The 26817-nt window shown below is 42.5% G+C and overlaps 1 long non-coding RNA gene and 1 pseudogene across 1 annotated transcript; one reads left to right on the top strand and one right to left on the bottom strand.

The window, feature by feature from the left end:
- Nucleotides 1-202: 202 nt before the first annotated feature.
- On the bottom strand, nucleotides 203-17031 carry LOC105505909. Its single transcript, XR_001000840.1, has 2 exons — nucleotides 16940-17031; nucleotides 203-827 (listed from the first exon to the last, which is right to left on the bottom strand). It is a non-coding gene; the product is annotated as an uncharacterized LOC105505909 (long non-coding RNA).
- An 8873-nt stretch (nucleotides 17032-25904) lies between these two features.
- LOC105505965 overlaps nucleotides 25905-26817 on the top strand; it is a 4064-nt pseudogene continuing 3151 nt past the window's right edge.

The raw sequence follows: 26817 nt of genomic DNA, 5'->3' as shown, positions 1-26817 counted from the left end.
TCAAGAAATTTAAGTTTAAGGATGTTTTTGTTCCACAACACTCCTACTCCTGTTCTGTACTATTTTAGAAGTTATCTAGAATAGTAAATTAAATATGTAAGTGTAAACCTTGAAAGGAGAGAGAAAAGAATAGATATATGTAAGATACAAAACTTTTCACACTTTACAACCTTGAATACCAAGATAATAAAATGCTGCCTACATTTTCTATGTATTTCAATTTAATTTAATAATACTGCAAAAGAAAGGTTTCTAAAGAGGATGCTAAATAATAGCAACGACATTATCACTTTATAAATATACCCTTGCCCTAATTTTTGCTACACAAACTGTTATTTTAAAGTGACGTAAATACAAGTTATAACATGGAGCACTTAAGATTCAGAAGCCTCAGCAACTTGTGGTATCTTTCAGCGATGAAGACTTTTAGAGACAAATGTGAACAGGGCAGCCAGCCTACTTGACTTAGTGATTTACAAATGCATTCGACTCCGACGTGAGAAACACGACGTGGCTTCTCCCGCACGCCGCTCGGCTGAAACATGGCGCACTCGTGGGCAGAAGGGCAGGACACCTGCCGCATGCAGGTCCTGGAGGACGTCGATGGGAATTTCGTGTCTAGCGGTGCAGCGAACATCATCTGCAGCTCCCTGCGAGGACCGCAAGCTTCACGTGTGGGAGCTGCGCCGCCCCCTGGTACCCAGAGACATGCGGAGCCTGGGCTCCCTGGCTTTCTAATGCTCGTTAAAGTCTAGCCTGAAGCTAAGAAACCGAAGACTCCAGTCAGAGCTGGTCTTCAGTAACACCAAAAACTGCTGCACGATACCCTGAAAAGAAGCAAAAGGAGTGAAATATTGCTGCAGAAAAGAACGACCCACAAATGTATTCCCCAGACCTTAATCCCCCTTGGGTTGGGTTTGTCCTTCCAGATCAACAGGGCCTTAGTAAACACCCACTACGGCGGGTGTCCAGGGTGCGAGAGCTGCTGGGACCCTGGAGTGCAGATGGCCAGTGCACCTGCATTAGGAACAGACGCCCTTTTACAAGGACAAATTAGCGATGAATACATTTTATTTGAAAGCAACTAACAAATAGCTTTTTCACGTTGTTCTTAAGTTCCACAAGAACAAGCAAAGTAACAGATGTTAGAACATTCTATTCTTTTTATTTTGAATGCAGAACTCAGTGCCACACATTTCATCTTTCACATGACTCATGAAAGAGGATTTAGTCCTAGAGCCCTCACTGGAAGACAAATCGAGAACATTGGACAGGTCTACATTCCCAGCCATGACCTTAAGTTTCAACACTGTTGGGCGTGAGGCTGCAGCTGCCTTCCTGACATTCAGGAGTCTGTCTACTCAGGTCTCTCCTTAACAATTTTGTTAGCTGCAACTTAATGAAATATTTGAGAATCACTTTTTTAGAATCACTAATATTCACTAGCCTCACTCTTTGCATGACCTTTAACAGCAAATCCATTTCCCAAGTTGAGATCATTAACTTGGTGATTTTAGGAGTAACAGGGCCTTGTGCTCTGAATGAATCTGTAAGTCTACCTGTTTCCTTCACATTTAACTCTAAAGTTGTATTAAAGCATCACTCAAAAGTAGGCTTTCATTTTCTTGGCCTCATAATCAATTCTCTGTAATTATTTAACATTGCCCTTGTGGTATGAGTGGAAAAAGCACACAACATAAAATGAATGACTGGCACCATTATGTTACTCTGCACTTAAATTACCACCTGGAAATCTAGGACCATAACATGGGACCACAACAACCACCACCTTTAGCTACACAGTGCATCATCCTACAGGACTTAAAATTACAAAAATGTCCGTCTTCCCCATGTGCATCCTAGAAAACAGCACAAGACATAAAATTCTATCAAATTTATCCAAATTTGTTTTGTCATGTAGCCAGTCAACACCCTCCATGTCTTTACAGCAGGCCAGCAGCTTATGGGGTGAGCTGCAGGGTGCCACAGACTTTACCTTCCCCATTGTTTCCCCAAACACAATTCAGAGCATTGCTGTCTTCTCTTGGCTCCTGTAAATCTGAAAATTTTTATTCCGGTGCTGTCCCAAAAAAGACAACACTGAAGAGTCCATCTCCAGGATTAAGATCCAGGTATTAGTCTGTTTTCACACAGCCATAAAGAACTACCGAGCCTGGGTAATTCATGAAGAAAAGAGGTTTAATTGACCCACAGTTCCACAGGCTTAACAAGAAGCATGACTGGGAGGCCTCAGGAAACTTACAATCATTGCAAAAGGCGAAGGGGAAGTAGTTAGTAAGTATTATTTCATTCCACTTAATTGAAAGCATCTCTTTACATTGTGGCAAGATAGAAACCACCAAAAGAGAGAGGCAGTGAATGAGAGGGAGAATGTTTGTCTTCATTATCATTTTCCTTTAGCCTAAAATGATTTAAGCGCCCGGGACACAGAGAATCTGACTCTGAGAAGTGCGAAGTGAGGATGTGGCAAAGAAAACCCTTTCATGCTTGGACAACAAGACCAGCATTTAGGAAATTGTGGCAGCAAAGAGTTTTCTCCAACTGTAACAAGGACAGACACCGATCGTGTCCAGACTTGGTTTTATGAGAACATGTGCTGTAAGAACAAATCTTCAATGAAAATACTGGCTCCTAGCTATAATCAAGCAAATATCTATACATGTCCATAGATGTACATTTGTACAGAATAGACTTTACTGAAATGTTCTTAGGAAACAGGACTTGAATAGCATTCCTTCAATAACATGTTTAAGCACCTTTCAGTGTCAAGTTTCTGAGTTGAGTGCCAGAGGGAACACAAATTTACCTACCACAGAACTCTTCTCAGGGAGCTCACCGGAAGACATGGTAAATGAATGAATGAATGCAGTACGATGAAGGAGGTGATGAATTATGTGTGTCAGCCTGAAATAATAGAAATGATCAGAATCCAGTTTAAAAAGCTTATTCAGGTGAAAAGCTGGGAATGACCATCCGAAAGACAAAGACACCAGAGAAATGGGGTCAGCACTTAGAACTTAAAAGTTGTTTTGCTTTTATATATAGTGTCATTTGAAGAATCATGAGGTTCATAAATTTGGAAAGGAGAGCTTTATTTCTCATAAAGGGTTGCAGCCTGTAGGCTGGGCATCCTGTAGGCTGGGAAGCGTAGCCTCTTTCAGAAGCAGGAAGCAGGCACTTCAAGGGAGGGAAGGATAATACAGGATCTTATGTTGAACAGATTGACCAGGTATACATATTCTACAGGTTATAAGAGGAGCTCTGAATATTTACAAAGGGGAGGCATAGGCATGTGTAGTAGAGTAACATATAAGTAACATGTGTCCCACGTTCACTTTGGGGTAGAGACTTATCATTTAAATGTATTATTATAATTAGATCCTGTACATCAAAAGGTAAAGCAGATGACCTGAAGGCCCTCATTGTGCAACCTCTTTAAACTGATCAGAACCACTCCATGGTTGGTGGTCTCTTATCAGGAAGGAATGTTGATCAGTTCTGTCCACCAGACTGGGGTAGTGTCAGGTGGTTGGTTGAAATCAGCAGTCAAGTAAGTCTTTCAAGAGGGCTGGTTTTTGTTTAAACCTTAGGAAAAGAAAGTCTAATGGCAGTTAGCAAAGGAGGGTCCATCACGAGGCCCATCTGACCTCCTATACTGTCATGGCTGAGAGCTGCTTTTTTTTAAGATTTCTCCAGGGTCCTCTTGGCTAAGAGGGGGTCTGTTTAGTCACATGGGAGGCTTAGGACTTTAGTTTTTATTTCTCATTAGGCAGAAAACAAAGAAGTTTAGTAGGATTATAACATTTTCTATGCAAGGCTGGTGTATTAGTTGCAAAAATTTAATCAGTACAGTTTGCTTTTTTCTCCATGTGACACATTTTCTTTTCTTTATAGCTAGTTATTGTTTCCAACCCAGCACTTTGGGAGGCCGAGACGGGCGGATCACGAGGTCAGGAGATCGAGACCATCCTGGCTAACATGGTGAAACCCCGTCTCTACTAAAAAATACAAAAAATTAGCCGGGCGAGGTGGCGGTCGCCTGTAGTCCCAGCTACTCGGGAGGCTGAGGCAGGAGAATGGCGTGAACCCGGGAGGCAGAGTTTGCAGTGAGCTGAGATCCGGCCACGGCACTCCAGCCTGGGCGGCAGAGCGAGACTCCGTCTCAAAAAAAAAAAAAAAAAAAAAAAAAATATATTTAACATTTTATTTTAAGCAATGTGATAGCCAAAGTCTTTGTATGAGAAAGGTAAGAAGGATGTTAATCTATAACAAAGATCTGTAGTGAAGAGGGAAGGGGTCTTTCTTGTCACTCTTTAGTCATTTGCAGCATTTTACAAAACACTGTAGGTAAGGAAGAAGGCTCATCTATAATCAGAGAAATAAAGATTACAGCTGCCTACATTACAGCTGCTTGTTTGCATGACTCAGATCCCATAATCACATTTCCTTAAGGCTCAAAATATTTCAAAGTTTCAGTAGCTTAGATTTTGAATTACTTATTTTCACATGTGAAGCTGAAGTCTTACAGAAATTCGGAGAAGGAAGCTATGATATTATGAAATATATATATTTGGTCTTTGCCAGTTTTCCTGGCATGCAACTCCTAAAATCCTTGGAAACTTCAGAGTGCTGTCTTTTTGCTTGCTGATGTTTACTGATAGCTTCAGGGTATGGTTGGCCACCAGAAAGACAAAAGCATAATTACAGGGCTAGGACTTTCAGTCCCACCTCGTAATCTCCAGGGAGGCGAAGAAGCTGGAGGTTATGTTGATCATCAATGGCCAGTAGTTTAATCAATCATGCCTACATAATGAAGCTGCCATAAAAACTCAAGAGGACAGGATTCAGAGAGTTTCTAGATGGCTGAGCCTGGGGAGAGTCCTGGAGTATGATGCCCATGGAGGGCATGGAAGCTCTGTGTCCTCCCCGATTCCTCACTCTGCATCTCATTATCCGTATCCTTGATGGATGTATCCTGGTAATATCCTGTACAATAAACTAGTAAACACAAGTTGGTGTTTTTCTGAGTTCTGTGTGCCACTCCAACAAACTGAACCCGAAGAGGGTTCTGGGATCCCCAATTTACAGCCAGTCAGTCAGAAGTTTCAGAGCCTGGACTTGCCACTGGTGTCTGAGGTGGGCCGTCTTGGGGACTGAGCCTCAACCTGTGAGATCTAAGGTTACCTCCAAGCAGATAGTGTTAGAACTGAATTAGAGGGCACCCAGCTGGTGTCCACTACTTACTATGTGAGGAAACCAACCCTGCCACATTAGGTCACATCTGTCAATGGAGATACCAAGAAGTCCCTGAGACTGGCAGGAGCCCAGTGCAAGGAAGTCCCTAAGGAACAGCTCTGGACAGAGACAGCCAAGAGGGAGATGCATCCCTTCCAGTGGATCCAACGGGCATTCACTAACTTCCAGGCAGGAGGAACTGGAGGTCGAGGTGAATTCAGGTTTCAGGTCACCACAAAAAGTGCAGCTCGCACACCAGCACTATGCCCAATTAATGCATCTCTTGTGTTTGCAAAAGCCCAGGTCAAAGAAAAGCCCTGGGTCCTGTTCCCACTTGGGCTTCCCTTAACCAGGGCCCATGGACAGAGAGTGCAACAGGGGGCAGGATGGTGGGGTTGGGAGGGGGTCTGTGAATTTGGGATAAAAAATAATCTCATGTTTATTTTCGGTAAGTTTTATTTAAAATTTAGCTCTTCCTTTAGTTATAAATGCAACTAACAAACTACGGTACCCATATCTGTCACCAACAGAAACCACATATTTCACATGTTAAGCTGTTGCAGGTGTTTTGAAATAGCCACTAATCCTTATTTAATGTGTTAATAAAATAAGCCCACATATTACCACAGCACTGATTTGATATTAAGTTTGGAAACACTAGACAGAGCAAAGTTAAGCGGAGTTCTTTCCAAGGGAATTTCTTGGAGCCTGCACTACTGCACAGAGGAATGTGAGTGTGGAGGGGAGATGAGTGTGTGGAGGTGGAGTGGAAGGAGATAGCACTCTGAACTCAGCCCCCTCTCATCACCTCAATTTTAGGACAAACTTTGCAGGTCTCCACCTGACCCTGGGGGTGCTGCAGAGAATCAGAGGTTGGGTAGGCTGTGGTCCTCAAGTTTCACTGCACGGCAAATATACCATGGGGCTCTAAGAATCCTCATGCCTACATCAGTCCACATTAAAACTCCTGCAAGGCCCCCAAGGGCATCCAAACAGACATGCAGTGGGAGAGCCGCAGGGCTCTACTTCAACATAGTGACTCCATGGTGAACATGAGCACTTAAATCTAACAGAGAGAGAGAAGCAAGACTCAGAAAAGGATCCTGGAAGTCGAATCTCATGGTCAGACAAATGACTTGGTCTAAGAGGCCCTCCTGACCTGCAGAAACTTCATGTTTTATTTTTCAGTAAAGGAAGTAGCATTTCTTTAGATAGATGTTCAATAAAATTGTCTTAGTCCATTCCTGCTGCTATAATGGAATGCCACAGACTGGGTAATTTAGAAAGAACAGAAATTTATTTTGAACAGTTCTGGAGGCTGGGAAGTTCAAGATCAAGGTTTTGGAGACTCAGAGGACTGCTCTCTGCTTCCAACATGTTTTCCTGTTGCTGCATCCTCACCTGGCAGAAGAGGTGGAAGTGGCAAACAGCTCCCTCACGCATCTTTTGTAAGGTCACTAATTCCATTCTTAAGAGCTCCATGCTCATGACTTAATCACCTCCTAAAGACCCCACCTCTTAATACTACCTGATGTGTTTTGGCTGTGTCCCTACTCAAATCTCATCTTGAATTTTAGCTCCCACAATCCCCACATGTCATGGGAGGGACCCAAGGGGAGATAATTCAGTCATGGAGGTGAGTTTTTCCCATGCTATCCTCGTGATAGTGAATACGTTTCATGAGATCTGATGGTTTATAAAGGGCAGTTCCCCTCCATATGCTCACTTGCCTGCCACCATGTAAGATGTGCCTTTGCTCCTCCTGCACATTCCACAATGATTGTGAGGCCTCCCCAGCTATGTGGAACTGTGAGTCCATTAAACTTCGTTTTCTTTATAAATTACCCAGTCTTGGGTATTTCCTTATAGCAGTATGAAAATGAGTTAATACACTACCCCACTGGAAACTAAGTTCCAACACATGAATTTTGGAGAGACAGATTCAGACTTAATGTTTCTATCAAGTGAATGGTTACCAACCACACAAATTGCTATTTAAAATGGATTGTACACTTGAGGAAATAAGATATTTCAATCCAAGATACCACCCACATTAGCCATATTGAGGAACAACTAACCTACATAGGAACTGAAAAGATAAAATTCCCAAGTTTTGATTATGTAAAGATCAAACATACAATTATCTTTAACTACTAACTTCCTGTGGTAAATACATTATTTTGAGTAAATTGAAGAAAAAATTCACTAAAATTAATCAAGACTAAATAAAAGCTTAGAAATGTAGAGCCTATCAGAAACTCAAAGAGCAGAAAATTGCAAATAAATAAGAGAAAGGCTATAGACATTTTAGGCACAGAGATATTCAAGTTTTATCCAATGTTCTTTTTAGATTAATGTTACAATGGACAACATACTGAACACTTCCTATTTGTCTGACTCAATCTTCACACATACACAAAATCCTATGAGATAAGCACTACCATATGCATATCTGGAAGATGCGGAAGGGAAGGCCCAGGGAGGTGAAGGTATTCGTCCAGGATTCAGGAACTAAAGCCAAGAGTCAGATTCAAATCATCTGACTTCAGAACCTAAGCTCTAAACAGCTACCTCACAGAGATAAAGTAGTCAGATGAGTTATAACAAGATAAACTGGTAGGTGGTATAAACCCACTGGCATTGCAATACTAAACATAGCAGGCCCATGGCAAAGAACACAATATGCTTTATGTCAAGAAAGATTAATTTTAACTCTATCAATCATGATGCATTTTTGAAACATTCTGCAAGTGAAACTGGTGAGGCAAACAGCAGTTGAAGTCAAAGATGTCACCTGAGCAAAAGACATTTCCAGATAAAATGATGAGGGATCTTGAACTTTTCAAAGCTCTACCTAAACTCAGATCCTAAGTGTCAGGTTCAGTAATTGTAGAACCTTGAGAGAGAGAGGATGGAGAAGAGAGGAGAGGAGAGAGAGAGAGAGAATGCTAATGTAGGAATATTTCGGGAATGTAAGTGAAGAGTATTTAGAAAATCTTTGTACAATTTTTGATACCTTTGTGAAATTCTGAAATTATCCAAATAAGCATTTTAACAATTATGACTTTACAGATGAAGCAAGGTTAAGATATTTAAATGAGAATTTGAAGTGTGTATCTTAATATTATATTGAATAGATACAAACATTTGTATAGTGGTTTATCGTTAAATCACTGAAACCTGAAAGTTTGTCTTACGTTTTCACATGTGTTAAACGATGTGTTATAGGGGTTCAAATAATCAAAATGTGAGTGTGCACAATAGCAACACATGACCCAGACATCACTGAAGAAGAAGGCTACCTGGGTGTGCTGTTTTCAGGACAAGGGGAAGAGTGCACATAGCTGGGTTAAGGTGATCAATAAAGCAGAGCACACGGCCCAGCATGCAGAAAAGAATGTGGGACTGGGCGTGATGGAGGGGAAGGGGATGGGAACAGACCTATGGAGATCACACCTCGCAAGTCTAGGATGAGACTAGAAGCATTTGGACATCAATCAAGATTTTGACGTCAATGCTCAGCCAATAATAGTGGCCTCTGAGCTCTCACGGCGTACTCCTCAGAGGAGCATGCAAGGTTGTTTCATTCTCCAGTTGCTCCACAAAAGTGAGTAAAGTTCTATTTCCCGATTCCGAGTTGCAGCTCATGTGTCCTGTGCCAAACAACAAGGGAAATTGTCACACAGAGGTGTATGCTACACAAGCACAGATACAGTGTGCATCGTCGGGTCGGAAAACATTTTCTCCACCCTCTTCTGTTCAGTGGCTGGAACCTGTGAACAAAACTGACAAAAGTCAGATTAACCGGAGAAAAGGCATAGAAATAGTATTAATATTTTGAATTTTGTGTGCACAAGGGCTTCACAAAAAAAGACATAAAAAATAAAAAAAAGAAGCAGTTAGACTTAAGAGATTACATACCATTTTAACAAAAGGCAATGCGTTTCAAATAAGAGACTAGACAAAGGAGAGGGGTTTTAGGCTTCTAGGGGTGACAACTTGTGGGAAAGTGACTAGCAAATATATCAGGGAACTAATGAAAGTAAGGGTTATTTTAGTAAGGTCTTTTTATACTGACTCATCTTGGTGCTGGCTCTCCATCTGTGGTGATAAGGGTAGCTCTCTTCATCCTGGTTCAGGAGAGGGAAAAATTCATGTCATTTTCACAAAGATAAGTTATGCATTGCTTTTAGGCACAAAAGAAAGGGCAGAGAATTTTTCCTGCATCTGTTGATTCTCAGTTGCCCTCAGCTCAAAACAATCCTTATGCCAAAGAGGGTTTTTTTTGGAGAGGCATGTTCTGGACCCTTCAACACCTTTCCCCTCGTGCCTGAAACTCCAAGTTCTTTATCCCTAAATGACTGCATTGGCCTGTTTTTGGCAAGAGTTTGATTTTGGGATAAAATTAGTTCTTTGCTCCTCACTAAAGTGAAATTGTATGGGTCTTCCTCCCCATTTGCTTAATAGTTTCTTCACCACAAAGCTTCAGTTCAATGACCATGTCAGCCATCTCCAAGAGCTGAAATTAGATGTACCTGGTAAAAATCAATAGAAAAAAAATCAAAAGTAAAAGGCCAGTGTCTTAGTCTGTTTTTGCTGCTATAATAGAACACTATAGACTAGGTAATTTATACAGAAGAGAGATTTGTTTCTCTCAAGGTCCTGCAGGTTGGAAGGTCCAAGACTGTGGGGCCACAGGTGGTGAGGGCCTTCTTGCTACATCCTAACACGGCAGAAAGCATCACATGGCAAGGCAGGATGCAAGACAGAGAGAGAAAGGGGCTGAATTCTCACGATAACAAACTTTTTTTTTTTTTGAGACAGAGTCTCGCTCTGTCACCCAGGCTGGAGTGCTGTGGCCAGATCTCAGCTCACTGCAAGCTCCGCCTCCCGGGTTCAGGCCATTCTCCTGCCTCAGCCTCCCGGGTAGCTGGGACTACAGGTGCCGCCACCTCGCCCGGCTGGTTTTTTGTAGTTTTTAGTAGAGACAGGGTTTCACCGTGTTAGCCAGGATGGTCTCGATCTCCTGACCTCGTGATCCGCCCGTCTCGGCCTCCCAAAGTGCTGGGATTACAGGCTTGAGCCACCGACGATAACAAACTTACTCCTTTGATAATGGCATTAACTTATTCATGAAGGCAGAGCCTAATTAACTCTTAGAGGTCCCATCTCTTAATACCATCACAATGACAATTAAACTGTAACATGAGTTTTGGAGAGGACATTCAAACCATAGCAGCTAGATTATTTTTACAGACTTCTTTGTGTAAGACAAGTTTGCGTTGAACTCCTGGACTACCTGGAGACTCCAGAACAGCCTGCATTTCAGTCTCAGGTACACAAAGGCAATGAAGCAAATTTTATAAGCAGAGATTAATGATGAGACCTATTAAAATGGAGTCATTTGGTCTATTCACTCCAAGAGCTACTGGATTTTCAAAAATAGAAAATTCCAAATTGGTTGTTAAACGTTCAGTTTCGAATTGAAAAAAATTCTGCATTTGCAATTATGTCTCAGTTACCTCTCATTGCCTCCAGTTACCATATTAATTCATTTCAATGTGATTTTAATGCATTGCTTTCTCAATTAGGCAGTAAGATGTGTAAGGAAGAACTGGGTAACATAAGTAGTGTTTCTCGAAAGATATTAGATGTTTTGTATCTAGCTCTGATGATTGTTCTCTTAGTACTTAATTAGTACTTAATTCTCTTGAAGCTGTTCTTTTTTTCTTTTTAAATTTTAAGCTACATCACAATATGTTTTGTGTATTATATTCGGTTTTGTCAAAACTATTTAACATTTTTATTGAATTTCTTATTTTTATTTAACAAGAAGAGGCCAATACAAAACAAAGCCCAGAAAAGTCAAGTTGAGTTCAGTTAACACACCAGTACTGATTTGTCTGAGTAAGTCATGGCTTTCTTAAAGAGTTCTGCAACTTCATGTAACTTGTTTTAAAACTGAGTGTATGAGTTCATTTTCACACTGTTGATAAAGACATACCAGAGACTTGGTGATTTATACAGAAAAAGAGGTTTAATGAACTCACAGGTCCACGTGGCTGGGGAGGCCTCACAATCATGGTGGAAGGCGAGGAGGAGCAAGTCCTGTCTTTTTTTTTTTTTTTTTTTTGAGACAGAGTCTCGCTCTGTCACCCAGGCTGGAGTGCAGTGGCCGGATCTCAGCTCACTGCAAGCTCCGTCTCCCGGGTTCACGCCATTCTCCTGCCTCAGCCTCCCAAGTAGCTGGGACTACAGGCGCCGCCACCTCGCCCGGCTATTTTTTGTATTTTTAGTAGAGACGGGGTTTCACCGTGTTAGCCAGGATGGTCTCGATCTCCTGACCTCGTGATCCACCCGTCTCGGCCTCCCAAAGTGCTGGGATTACAGGCTTGAGCCACCGCGCCCGGCCGCAAGTCCTGTCTTACATGGCTGGTGACAGGCGAAGAGAGAGAGCTCATGCAGGAAACGCCCCCTCATAAAACCATCAGATCTCATGAGACTTATTCACTACCACAAGAGCAGCATGGGAAAGACCTGCCCCCATAATTCAATTACCTCCCGCTGAGTCCCTCCCACAACACGTGGGAATTCAATATGGGATTCTGGTGGGGACACAGCCAAACCATATCACTGAGCTTCTAAACTTACTAACTGTTGAGAATAAAAGGGAGATGTCAAAGGCTTTTCTTTTATTGCATATAGAAATTTAAAATTAATCTGATTTCCTGCAACAGCAACATAGTAACCTGATCTCAGCAAACATATTCTATGAGAAGACAAGGAAAATAAATAAATGAACAAAGGAATGAAGTACGTATGAATGTAGGAATGTTTAGTGTATGAATGTATGAATGTTTAGATGGACACAGAAAGCTTTTAGGAGATTTTCTTACTCAGGCAAATCTTCCACTGTTGCTTCCCCAGAATGGAGAGCATTCCCAATTTTGCCCTCTTCACTTTTGTCGTCAACACTTAGAATTCTGTAGAGAGATCTCTGACCACTGAGGTCAAGGTTGATGAGTCCAAGAAGATGTCATGCACTGAAGTGGCCTTGGTCTGGTCAACAGCAGGTCTTCCTAGACAGCATTTGTGGATTCTCCCTGGGCAGGAAGGACCATTGGCCACAACCCTACTGTGCCCTCCATGATGGATCTAGGTCCTTCTGTCTTTTAAAACAGCAGCATAATGTCTCTACGATTAATCTGAAAAGCACTAGAACTTTGTGATTCTGACACAGTTAATCACTCCCAGTATCTCTATTCAATATTTTCTAAAGATAAAACTTAAAAAAGACAATTATACAGATTACAGAGACCAGAGTAAGAGAAGCTTGGAGAAAAAAGAGAAACTTAGAGTGCCAACAACAATATAACATAAACAGACCAGCAAATAATAATGCAATTTCTCAGCTAATAGGATTGCTTAACAGCTGAATACATTCACACGCCTGATTAAGCAGTAACAACATACACTTAGAAAGAAAGATTGTAAGTTGTAATATGTCTTTTCAAGAAGTAGCATATTAACCACTGTTTATACTTCTCTAATTACATTCCTTTAGGTTCTTCATTTAGAAAACAGTTTACATTATAATAGCCAGCATCACTTCTGTTTTTAAAACAAGTGGTCACATTTATAGTGCCAAATTAAGGATCTACAGGATATTTTTGTAAGAAAAAACAAGTGCAGATGTGCTTTGAAAATGATGTTTAACTGAAGAGTCTGGTTACATAAAGATGAACAGTCTAATGATCTCATCTCTTCCCAGTGGTTTGAAACCCTCTATTTTTTCTTATTACATCTTTCGGGAGCAGAGATTTGTTCTATGAACTTAGAAATTCAAAAATATGTGACATTATTACAGAACCTTCTTTGTTCCACCCTCTTTCCCCAACTCCGTTTCTTTAGGCCATAGAAAATGAGGCAGCCTACACAACCCAGTCCTCAAACTCTTGCTTAGAATAGGGTATGGGAATGTGAGGAGGAAACAAATATGACTTAAAGAAGATTGGAAGGGGATCAAATAGTCATTCACTGTTTATCATAATAACATCTGAGAGACCTGCCCAAATACAAGCAAGGTGAAAAGAAATACATGGAATAGCACAAACTTATTAAAACAATAGCAATCAAATAAAAAGAATACCAGGCAAAAGGCCAACCAAAACAACAACACAGAGGAAACACAATACAAAAGACAGAGCAAAGTCCTCTCAATTCTTCATGGAATGGAAAAACTGACATATTACAAAAAGCCCAAAGATGAACAAAACACAATATATTGATCAATTTTTCTGTTAACCTAAAACTACTCCAAAAAATAAAATATTATTTTTAAGAAATTCTGAGGAAAAGACAGCCTGAGTCAAGTGTATCATTCCCAACCATTTAGTTGTTAGAATATAAACTCAACAGACCTGAATTCTCAAGCATCAATGAAGTCACAGATTATAATATCCATGAGAACATTTTTTTTTTTTTTTGAGACGGAGTCTCGCCATGAGAACATTTTAAGGGAAATGAAAATGTAATAATAAAACATAAAACCTAGCTAACTGAAATTGAATCAAACAAGAATTTCGAGGTGAGAAGTAATGTTTAAAGTGGGAAAGTCTTTTCATACCCCCATATCAGCAATTAAAAAATAGAGTCAAAGATCCCTGATGGTCAAGCCATCCTTAGGGTCCTGACCTGGTCTCAGGAGGCACTGTTGTAAGTTCAGGACCACTTCTTTGTCTCTCTCTACCACGGAGCGGAGCTAAGATTTGAGGGCTGTTCACCTGGGACCCCACTGCTGGCCCAGTTGAAACCAGGTGCCCCACTGTGAGCCCTGGACACATAGGAGTCAGTCCAGGGGTGTGATAGGATCCAGGGGAGCCAACCAAAGTGACTCCTTTGGGGTTTTGTCATTTGCTGATGGAGAAAGCTCTAGAAACTCTAGGAGATTGAGCTGGGAGGATGATAACATGGAAATGCAGCCATGTTCTCCTCTTGTGATGAAAGTCTCACTGCCAGGGAGAGACTGGGGCTGATGCTGAGGAAGAAGGTTTGGGGGAAAGGATGCTGAAACCTGGGTCATCTGTCTCCTGTTCTTCACCACCCTGGAACTCTGAGGGTGGGAGAGAGTGGGAGGGGACATGGGGCCATAGGCCTCTGTTCTTCAAGGCTCTGTTCCTCAAGGGGCCTTTAAGAGGTGATTAAACCCTCTGGATCTGTTGGTTCTGGCACTTGCTCTGTAACTCAATGACGTCTCCAGCATCCTTCCAATACGCCTCTTTCCATGGGAGCAGATTTTGTTGGCTTTTGGCCACCGGCACTTAGAGTTCTAATTAGTATCTACTCCTTCAGTCCTCAGGGTCCTCAGGATGGAGGAAGTCACCATAAAAAGCAATGGGAGAGAGGGTGTCTGTTACCTTAAGACAGCTACCAACCTCCTCCCTCCTTCCCAGTCATAGACTGGACAGAAATTCTGCTCACCCCAGGCAAGATGCCAGCAGCTCCCTTCCTGGTCATAATGTCACAGGCCCTGACATTCCACACTGTCCTGGAGACCAAGGCTGGGAAGTTGAAGACTTCTATAAGGTCCTTCTCCCTCAGCTGGAGGGAGCATGGCAGTAAGCCAAGAAGACAGGACTCTCTGCTTTGTCCTCCTGCTGTGCTGCTGGCAAGAAGTGAAGACCTGACCAATAAGAATGAATTCAGATAAGAGTCCCAAGTAGATGGTTGGGCAAACAGAAAACCATGGGTCTGAATCAGGTAGATGATAGTCTCTTCTCCCATGAGTCCTTCTCTGCTGTGGTTTGAAGTGTCCCCCAAAGTCCATGTGTTGGAAACTTAATACCCAATCAAAAAAGCTGAGACATGGGAGTTTTAAGAGGTGATTGGTCAAAAGGGTGCTCCCTCATGAGTGGGATTAAGGCCCTTATGAAAGAGGCTTTGTGCAGCATTTGGCTCTCTTGCCTTTCACCATGTGAGGACACAGGGTTACTCCCCTCCAGAGGACTCATCAACAAGCCACGATCGTGGAAGCTTTAGCAAGACACCAAACAAGCCAGTGGCTTGATCTTGGACTTTCCAACCTCCAGAACTATATGAAATAAATTTATGTCATTTTTAAATTACCCAGTCTCGGGTATTTTGTTATAGCAGAACAAACAGACTAAGACACCATCCTTCCCTATCTCCCTGAAATTTTTTACCATTGGACATTTATTCCTTGGGCAATGGAGGAATTCAAGAAGTTTTTCTGTTTTTGAAGCCCTTTATAATTTCAGAACTCCATGCATACATTATATATTTTAACTTTTTGTTAATTTATGGAAATGTTCTAACTTGCAGGAAGTCAAGGAAGAATACCATGAACACCCACATATTCATCCTTCAGTTTCAATAATTGTGCACGTTTTTCCGTCTTGCTTTTTCTACACACACACACACACACACACACTTTTGTTGTTATCAGGAATATTTTAGCACTGTCCCAGGTGTCTTATCACTTCATGTAAAATGTTTTCTTGCTAACAGATTAAAGCACTGTTTTTATGTATCCACAATGACATAATCACACTAACAAAATTAACAAAAATCCTTATAGCAGCTAACACTCAGTCCATATTTTAATTTCTCCCCCATCTCTGTCCCTTAGACATACAAAGTCCCTATACAACCATAAACTCTGAGAATTGTGTCACACATGGCCTGGGGCCCCCAATGGATCCCCTGATGTAGTTGGGGTAAGAATTCCCTCATAAGGGGTTTATTCAACATTTCTCTCTGGTCTGGCAGTACCCATTTTCCTTCTGAATTCTTTTTAGCACCTATTTTTATTAGTTTTTCTTTTTCAGTGGAAGAGAAAATTGGGATTATGGTAAGAGGAGGGAGGCAGGGAGTTAAGTTAGTAAAGGGCAAGACCTCGTTCACAAGGAGCTGATCACTCAAGTATTGAATAATCTTCAGTTGCCAGAAAAAATAGCTATTGTCCATGTTCCTGGACACCAGAAAAGCCTTTCTTTTGAAAGTCGAGGAAATAACCTAGCAGATCAGATAGCCAAGCAGGCTGCTGTGTTTTTAAGGGAAAAAGGAGGGCAGGTCCTTGCCTCCAACAAAGGGCATAGCCTAGTTCTTCTTGAGACACTGAACTTTTATCATTACCATATCAGATTAGAAGCTGACACATTATATCCTCATTCAAACCAAACTTTGGCCAGAAGATTGAGGGTTTGAGGATGGGTCCCTGAGTCCAAATAAAACAGCAATATTTTATCATTTGTTGCTTTTTCCTATGTTTAGTCCTTTCATTATCCTTCCAGTATTTTAGCATGAGACCTAGGGGGCTATCTGGGGGGGATATCTTCGTTACCATCTTTATCCCTCTTGCTCCCTGTCTTGCTTGGGGTATTTCCCCCAAGCATCCTGATGGTTTTGGGGTAAAGTTCAAGGTTCAATTTCCCTTACTGGAAATTTCTCACCTTTTGGGGTGAAGCTCAATTTTCCCCACTGGAAATTTCTTGCCTTTTGGGGTGAGGTTCAATTTCCCCCACCAGAAATTACTTGCCTTTTCTACTACTGGAGATTTCTGTGAGGTTCAATCCCCTCCCACAATGGGGATGTCTCTCCTCTTTTTAACCTCTAAGCCACCCCAACCAAGGAGTACTTCACCACCCCCTCATGGCTTTCTTACCTTTGTCCCAACCACCAAGGAAATACTTTACCGGTTCCCTTGGTATCTTTCCCTTGGTCCATACACAGACTTGCATGGCTGTTATGGAGGATCCTTTAAGCTAGGTTGCTGGCCAGTTTCTTTCCATGTTGCTGAGAGCTTGGGTTATTGTTCACACTGGGTAGGTCTTGATTTCTTACCCCTGAGGCCACCACAGTGGGGCAGGGTGCACGTCCTCACAAGAGAGAACCAGAGACCGCCCTCAGAGAGGAATGTAATCCCGGACGAGCCCCCAAATTGTTATAAGTAAAGTTTTGGTGCCACAAAAGGAATAGCACTTGAATATAAAATTTTCTTTTTAATTCTCAGCAAGGCAACGGTGCACCCTTACAGATGGAGTAATGGTGAGTACACATCTGGACAAGGGAGGGAAAGGAGTTCTTATTCCTTATGCACGTGGTCCCTACTGCTTTGTCACTCCCCCACTGGCTAGGGTTAGACCGCATAGGCTAAACTAATTCCGATTGAGTAATTTAAAGAGAGTGACAGGGTGAGTGATTTGGTGGTAAAAATGGTTATGAAATGAGTCAAGGTGAAGAATGAGTCAGGATGGAGAATGAGTCAGGGTGGAGTAAGTAATCAGAATGAGTCAGGGTGGAGAATGAGTCATGGTGGAGTAGGTAATTGGAATGAGTCAAGGTGGAGAATGAGTCAGGGTAGAGTAGCTAATCAGAAAAGGTTGCTTTACAAGGAAGTTAAGTTTAAAAGTAGAAGGCAAATAATTGAACACACTCTCATATTAATTCTTTGAAGAGAAATTTGTAATTCATATTTAACATCACGATTACACAGCATGTGGCATCTTAAAACTGAGAGGCTGAAGTCAGAGGTGACAGAGGAAGGATATGGCAAAGCCACTCCACTTGACAATGCACTTTAAAAACCACACTGATGTTATAAAACTCAAATATTTTACTGCACATGTTTATTGGCTGATTTGCACAATACTTCCATTATAATTATTGGACAGATACAAAATGAAAAGAATATTTTTAACAAAACACTTGCATGATGCAGCCATACCCATTCTTAATGATCATTAATGTCTTATCCAAAGAGAACTGTACTTTGTTTCATTTACCGAAGGTCAGCATACTAGAAGCAGTTGTCATCACATCTCAGACCTTTTTGCATATTTTTCCACGTTGTTCTGAGCCTGCATGTGCTCAGACGGGTTGATTGGTATGCAGATTGTCTGTCATTAAAGCCATTTGGAAATCAGCTTTGTCACTGGTTTAGTGTTGGAACTTCAGATCCTAGAAGACACCACTGGAAAGCTCTGTGCACTCAGAAAGGGAACGTGCATGGCCCTGCTGAGCCCAATCTCAGGGCTGGAGGAAGAGGCTGAACTTAACCTTGAGCCTAAGCAATGCCCCAGGACACTGAGACACCACACCTCCAATAAAGAAAAACCATGAATGGCAGAAGGAAGAAACCATTGTGTGGGGGCTAACAAGAAGAAAGAAGTGCTCAGAACCACCACTCACTGTCAGGGTCACTCAGCAGGGTCATCTCCTGTCAGCCAGGCAGTCGAGGCTACAGGTCAGGAGGCCACAGGTCCTATGAATAATCCACATTCCAGACATCAGCATTTCACCCACATGACTCCACCTCTTATCTGCAAATGGGACCACCCTGAAATCACTTTGCTTATGAAGGAGGAGAAAGGGGGTGGCCCATCTCTCTGAGTCCTGCCCCTCCAAAAACAGAGCCATGAAGCCAGGTCTTCATGATGGAGCCATAGCATTGCATACTGTTTTCCCATTTCCCTAGAACATGTTTCTCAGCTTCCAGGTGTTACCAGAAAGAGGTCCCAATCCAGAGCCCACAAGAGAGTTCTTGGATCTCGCACAAGAAAGAATTTGAGGCAAATCCACAGAGTAAAGTGAAAGCAAGTTTATTAGGAAAGTGAAGGAATAAAAGAATGGCTATTCCATAGACTGGGCAGCCCCAAGGGCTGCTGGTTGCCCATATAATCAAGAAATGGTTATTTCTTGATTATATGCTAAACAAGGGGTGGATTATTCATGCCTCCCCTTTTTAGACTATATATGGTAACTTCCTTATCTTGGCATGGCATTTGTGAACTGTCATGGTGCTGGTGGGAGTGTAGCAGTAAGGATGACCAGAGGTCACACTCATCGCCATCTTTGTTTTGGTGGATTTTGGCCATCTTCTTTACTACAACCTGTTTTATCAGTAATGTGTTTATGACCTGGATCTTGTGCCAACCTCTTATCTCATCCTGTGACTTAGTATTTTTAACCTACTGGGAATGCACTCCTGCAGGTCTCAGCCTTATTTTACCAAGCCCTTACTCAAGATGGAGTTACTCTGGTTCAAACACCTCTGACATTTCCCTCCCTGTCTTTTATAGGAGAACCCTTAATCCCAAGGGTTGGAGAGGGTTGAAGACCATCTTTTGTAACTTTTTTAGGCTGAATAGGGGCAATGATATTCCTGCCTAACTATTGAGTTTCTTGCATTCAGGGTAGAGAGGAGTTTAGTTAGAAAGCACTGGTGTGGCAAGGGCCATTCATAACTTTTGAGTTCCAGCAAAAGGTGATATCTGGAAGATTAATAAGTGTTTAATTTAAGAAAACATTTGGTAAACTTATCTGCTTTTTACACAAAGAGTATGATGGCAATGTATTTTATAACAGTAAGGCAAAATAAGTAAAATTATCCCAAGTAAACTAAATTAGAAGGCTTTTTATGAGCTGGGCAATTGTTGAAACTGAGTTGATACGGGGTTGGTAGCTGATTTTAATACATGCCCAAAATTAGAATATTGATTTAGACTTTTATATTACCCATCCCTCTTGTTTATTCTGAGCAGCGGTCAGAGATCACTGGTTGATTCATAGGAATAAGAAAAGTTAGTGTAAATTGCAGGAAAAAACTTAAAAACAACTGATGAGACTAGAATTTAATAACAGGTATACCACAGTTCTTGAAACAATGTTTTTTCTCTCCAGTCTCCCCATTTTTACCAAAGACAAATTGTGGTATGACTGATTTGTTTTATTATACTTGGCCTGATTATTTGTATAAAGTACAGCAAGAATAATTATTTTTCACACAGGCTTTTAAAATTGACTTTGATGGAATTTTGTTCTATAGAAGGAATCTCAGTTAAGACTTTTTTTTAAAGCAGAGTTCAGACATGGGTTTGTACCCTCAAATACCTATATGAGTTGGGTGAATTTTTTTCTTTTGAGGTTTTAAGATAACTTGGAACTCCTGGGCCTGTCAGAAAGTGACATTTTTTACTTACTACAGGTCAGGAACCCCGCACAGGGACTATGCAGACAAGTTATGAGGCCAGTCTTACCAAGGGGACTTTTCTTTTCTTTTAAGACAAAAGTCTTGCTCTGTTGCCCAGGCTGGTGTGCAGTGGCAAAATCTTGGCTCACTGAAGCCTCCACCTCCCAGGTTCAAGTGATTCTCATGCCCCAAGTAGCTGAGATTACAGGCACATGCCACCATATCCAACTAATTTTTGTATTTTTAGTAGAGACAGGGTTTCACCCTGTTGGCCAGACTAGTCTTGAGCTCTTGACTTCATGTGATTCACCACCCTTGGCCTCCCAAAGTACTGGGGCTACAGGCATGAGCCACTGCACCTGGCCCCCAAGGAGTTTTTATCAGCTCTACAAGTTAAGCTTGATTCCTTAAAGGAAAGCACATCATTCCAGTGAAAGCCTTGGTAAAATAACCAGTTTCTTTAATTGTGTCCTGTTGCAAAAGAAAGCAGATTTTTGTTGCACTTATGCAAATAACTGTATTACCATAAGAATACTTACAAATAGTTTCCAAATTCTGGAGAAATCAGGTAGAGAGAGACAAATATTCTTCAACTTTTGTTCACAGGAGTAGACTTAATTGTTAAAAGTTGTAAATAGCTTTAAAAAAAAGTTTCCTTGACTCTGAAAAACAAAACAAGGGATAAAAGACTACTTTAGACTTCTATTAGTTCAGTCCATGCATTTTTTTTTTTTTTTTTTTTTGAGACGGAGTCTCGCTCTGTCGCCCGGGCTGGAGTGCAGTGGCCAGATCTCAGCTCACTGCAAGCTCCGCCTCCTGGGTTTACGCCATTCTCCTGCCTCAGCCTCCCGAGTATCTGGGACTACAGGCGCCCGCCACCTCGCCCGGCTAATTTTTTGTATTTTTTAATAGAGACGGGGTTTCACTGTGTTAGCCAGGATGGTCTCGATCTCCTGACCTCGTGATCCACCCGTCTCGGCCTCCCAAAGTGCTGGGATTACAGGCTTGAGCCACCGCGCCCGGCCCAGTCCATGCATTTAACTCTGGTTTGATATTTATGAATATTTTAGCTGTCCATGAGTCCTGAAAATTTTTTTCCTCTGTTCTAATGTTACAATATCCAAAGTTATTAGAAACCTGCATTTAAGCATATCTGTTAAAGTCCTATAGTTGATTATAAAACAACCTTTTGAAGGGCATTAACACAAGACAATTGTTTGTGGGTGGCAAAGTCTTAGGGCAGCCATGGTCAAAACCACAATTGACAAATTTTTTACCTCTGCATCACACAATAACTTAACATAACAATTATAATTATTACTGATAATGTACACAAAGTCCTATTAGAATTATAGGAGTTTCCCATAATTTTGGAACACATACCAATATTTAATGCATGTAAGATTTTTCATTTGCCAGTTTTTTAATTTGATTACTGTCTGCAGCATGGAGCCCTTGGAGGAACAGGACCGGGAAAACACGCAGTTTCTATAGCCTAACAAGCAGGCACAGCTGGAAGACAAGACAAATCCCCCAAAATTAAAGGTCCCATTTTTATATCAGATTTTGGATTCTAAAAAGAGAGAATTAGCCCATTCTGTGATTAGCCTATCCCGCATGGGAATCTTATCTCTTAGTGTGTGTGTTAGGGGAGACATTTCCAAAACTTTTAGATGGCCAAGAGTGTGCTTCTCTGATCCAAATGTGCAAAGAGCATCATATTCCCCCATAACTGCCATTAGCCATTTATAAAATCACATTTTTTACCTAGTTATTATACACCAAAGCTTTTTTATAATGTGAAGTAATTTTTGATACCCCCAAAAGTCATAAATGTCAGATAACACAATGCAAAATAGAATAGAGCCTTAGATTTTGAGAGGGACGTATCCATTCTTAATTCCTGGGGTTTTATAGAAAAACAGAAAATTTTTCCAAAACGGTGTTTGTGGTGCCTCCTCTGTTTTTCCCAAGGAGTTCCAGGTGTTTAGAAATTGAACATCTGCTTTTAATTAAGCTGACTTTTAACCACAGAGCTTTTTTTTTTTTTTTTTTTTTTTTTTTTTTTTTTTTTTTTTTTTTTGAGATGGCATATCCCTTTTTGCCCAGGCTGGAGTGCAATGGCACAATCTCAGCTCACCACAACCTCCGCCTCCTGGGTTCAAGAATTCTCCTGCCTCAGCCTACTGAGTAGTTGGGACTACAGGCGTGTGCCATCACACCCGGCTAATTTTGTACTTTTAGTAGAGACAGGGGCTTCACCATATTGGTCAGGTTGGTCTTGAACTCCTGACCTCAGATGATCCGCCTGCCGCAGCCTCCCAAAGTGCTGGGATTACAGGCATGAGCCACCATGCCCAGCTGAGCTCTTTAAAAAAAAAAAAAAAAAACTTTTAAATTTCTTATTACCCAATTTAGCCAGGCCAAACAGTCAATATTTCTGGCTTTTGAAATTTACCAAAGGTAAACTCCCAGGAGCTTAGAGAAAGGAAAATTTAAAACCATTTGTGGAGGGGAAGAGAATTAACAAATGTTTACACAGATATTAAACCAGAAAGGACTTATTTTTTAAGGCAGGAATTGAGCCCTGAACCTGGGCCGCCACTGTAAAGAGACAAAAGCCTTAAGCTACTGACCTACAGCCTTGGGCAGTCTCCATTGCTCTTCCCAGAAGGAGCTCAGAGCAGCCGATTTTGAGCTTGTGAAGGCTTTTAACTGTTTGAGAGGATTTTTAGGGCTAACTGACATGAACTCCAAAATTCCTGTTCTCCACAGGACAGAGACCAAGAGAAAGTACCGCCACATGATTACAAGAACAAGCTCCCAGGGACATGAAACAAGATGAGAGGAAAACATTATTCAGTTTTTTTTCCTCAGGAACCTGCAGCAAAGTTTGTTACTGACCAGTTTGCAAGGCCATTTTGAACAGCAGGCTTATGGTGTCCTAAGCCTGCATTCTATCCTGAGGTACCCCACTTTATGACAGAACAATAGAGAAAGATACGCAAAGCACACCAGATTTACTACAGCTGAAGACTAGCCTTACAAATCCCTTTTCCTATTAATCAAAACTTTATAGAAGAGATAAACTGATTTTTACCATTCATTCAATGGGCACAGAGAGAGAGTAGTTTGCACAGAGAGAGAGAGAGAGAAAGAGAGAGAGAGGTAGAAGTCTGACTGGTAGGAAATCCTTTCCCTTTTGCTGGTATGCCAGGCTTCTGTGTTCCCATTCCCTGAATGGCCCTACTGATCTGGCTCATTACTCCACAGCTCTGGGGACAAAGCTACAACACAAAGGAAAATTATCTTTTTCTGTTCTGGCCAGAGCAAAATACGTGTGACAAAACACGGACATTCGCCTCTCTGCTTAGCACTCAATATCAAAATGGCAAAGCTCAGCCTTCCCCCGGTTGGGCCCCATCACGTTTAATCCAACCTCCAACCGGGAGTTTCAACTTGTGGTCTCTGTGCAAGATGTTTGCCCTGAGTAATAGAAAAGATAAGAAAGGAAAAGGAGAGAGAGAAAAACCATCGCCTACGGCAGGGTGGGGAAGGTGAAGAGCTCAGGGAGGCCAGAGAAACACCCAGCCATTGTAGTGACACTGAAAAGTTCAGGCAGCCACTTGTCAGTAGCAAAGGGATCTTTTCCAGCAGTCCCATCAGCTCTCAAGTTTCCCCCATTAGTGAGCAAAAAGCCCCCTGTGTCCCATGATTCTGTACATGCATAATTCTGTCACCAATAGCCATCAGCAAAGAGTGCAAGGTAAATTAATCCAAAGAGAATAGCAGTTAACATCCCTTAGTGCCAAACATGTTCTTAGCCGAGAGGGACTTTACTGAGAGGGGCCTCTCACCCCCTAAACCTTAGGAAGAACTCTAACCCTCCTAAGTTGGGCCTTGAACCCAAGTTTGGTCAAGCTTTCTTGCCTTTTATTAGGAGGTGCCTTTAACCCACTCTGTCTTAGGAGAGACTCTAACTCCGCTAAGTTGGGCCTCTAACCCAATCCCATCCTTCACCCGGGTAAATGCAACCGACTTACCCAAGGTCAGCCAATCGGTGTGCAGTCTATTTCCTTTGGGTTGGGGGTCTCCTTAGTAACATCTCTTCCACGGTTCACCAGAAAGATTTTACCAGAAAGTGGTCCCAATCTAGACCCCAAGGGAGCGTTCTTGGATCTCACGCAAGAAAGAATTCAAGGCAAATCCATAAAGTGAAAGTAAGTTTATTAGGTAAGTACAGGAATAAAAGAATGGCTGTTCTATAGACAAAGTAGCCCCGAGGGCTGCTGGTTGCCCATTTTTAAGGTTATTTATTGATGATATGCTAAACAAGGGGTGGATTATTCATGCCTCCCCTTTTTAGACCATATAGGGTAACTTCCTGACATTGCCATGGCATTTAGAAACTGTCATGGTGCTGGCTGGAATGTAGCAGTGAGGATGTCCAGAGGTCACGCTTGTCGCCATCTTGGTTTTGGTGGGTTTTGTTCACCTTCTTTACTGCAACCTGTTTTATCAGCAAGCTCTTTATGACCTGTATCTTGTGCTGACCTCCTGCCTCATCCTGTGACTTAGAATGTCTAACCTCCTGGGAATGCACTCCAGCAGGTCTCAGCCTTATTTTACCAAGCCCCTACTCAAGATGGAGTGGCCCTGGTTCAAACGGCTCTGACAGAGATGCGTGCATTGTGAGAGCCGTCACGAAGGAGGTCAAAGTGTTGCTTTCACAAAAGGAGAAAAGGAGATGTGCCCTCTTACTTTGCTTACCTCAAAACAGCTGGGTGAGCCTAGACATCCTTGGGACCAGGACGTTGTCTCGGCCTCTCAAGGGGTGATTCCAGGGACCAGGAGGGCAGGCTCAGCTCAGAGCTCCTGGGCAATCATCCTCCATCCTCACAGCCACCCCGGGGATGAACATTTCCCCCCATTTTCCAGACAAGACGCCCAAATCCCAAAGAACTTTCCCAGGGTCATCTCTCATGGCCTGCAGGAGGGACTGGAACTCAGGCAGGGCTCTGTCAGGCCTCTGAGCTGAAGCTAAGCCATTGTAACCCCTGCGACCTGCACGTATACATCTAGATGCCCTGCAGGAGCCAAGAAGTCTGGAGCAGCTGAGAAACCACAAAAGAAGTGAAACAGTCAGTTTCTGCCTTAACTGATTAACCAACCTTATGACATTCCACCATTATGATTTGTTCCCACCCTACCCTAACTGATCAGTCGACCCTGTGACATTCTTCTCCTGGACAATGGATCTCATGATCTCCCCACCATGCACCTTGTGACCCCTCTCCTGCTGACAACAGATACCCACATTCAACTGTAACTTTCCACTGCGTACCCAAATCCTATAAAGCTGCCCCTCTCCTATCTTCCTTCGCTGACTCTCTTTTTGAACTCAGCCCACTTGCATCCACGTGAATAAACAGCCTTGTTGCTTACACGGAGCCTGTTTAGGTGGTCTTCTATAAAGACACTCCTGACAGGCTCTTTCCTCAAGAGGGGGCTGGTGGGCACCTGCAAAACCATATCCATTTAAAGAGAAGCAAATGCAAATTCAACGAACATTGTTAAACTACAGGGCTTTTATTTCTCCCTAGGTTCAAGTTCTGGCCTGCCGCCAAGTTTGTCAAGTTTTAAAAATATGGATGACGATATGGCCGCAGTATTAGGTAAGGAAATCCCTCCTCTCAACCTCTGGCCTGTATGTGAAGGGGGCTGGATGATTGTCTGTGGCTTTTTCCAAGATAACCTGGTATAAGTTGCAGACAGTGGAGGGAACTGATTGGTTTGAGGCTAGAATCACATTCCCATGGCCCACAGATTTAGTGCTGACATCTAAGAGTCAAACTCAAGAAAGTAAGGAAGACAGAATTTTAGACCATTACACCTAAAAAGTGCCTGGGAGCCTTGCTTCTCAAAGTGAGGTCCGAGGACCCGCAGCATCTGCATCACCTGGGAGCTTGTTAGAAACGCCCAGCGGCAAGCCGGGCCCAGCCCTCCGGCACCAGCACCGCATTCAACCTGATGCCGCTGATTCCTTGCACCTGAGAGGCCCGGTGGCTGAGCCGTCCCCTCCTCCACCGCCTCAGCCCTGCCAGCCCCCTGAGAAGATGGTGGAACCCACGGACCCCCTGGCCTCACCCCGGGGATGCAGACCGTGCTGGATTGGCTGGACCTGGTGCCTCTGTGCTTCTCTAGAGCTCTGCAGGTAATGCCGCTGTGTTTCTGTTGGACGGCTGGGCCAGGGCCACTCAACAGAAACACAGCGCAAGCCACAGATGTGCTTTTCACTGTCTGGTGGTCACATTAAAAAGACACAGATGGGGCCAAAGCAGGCAGATCACGAGGTTAAGAGATGGAGACCGTCCTGGCCAACATGGTGAAACCCGTCTCTACTAAACATACAAAAATTAGCTGGGCGTGGTGATGTGTGCCTGTAATCTCAGCTACTTGAGAGGCTGAGGCAGGAGAATCCCTTGAACCCAAGAGGCAGAGGTTGCCGTGAGCCGAGATTGCGGCATTGCACTCCCACCTGGCAACAGAGCGAGACTCTGTCTCAAAAAAAA

Source organism: Colobus angolensis, unplaced genomic scaffold (genome assembly GCF_000951035.1).
Source record: "Colobus angolensis palliatus isolate OR3802 unplaced genomic scaffold, Cang.pa_1.0 Scaffold13, whole genome shotgun sequence".
NCBI classification, from domain to species: domain Eukaryota; kingdom Metazoa; phylum Chordata; class Mammalia; order Primates; family Cercopithecidae; genus Colobus; species Colobus angolensis.
Note: the sequence above shows the minus strand (reverse complement) of the source record. Positions and strands in the feature narration are given on the sequence as shown.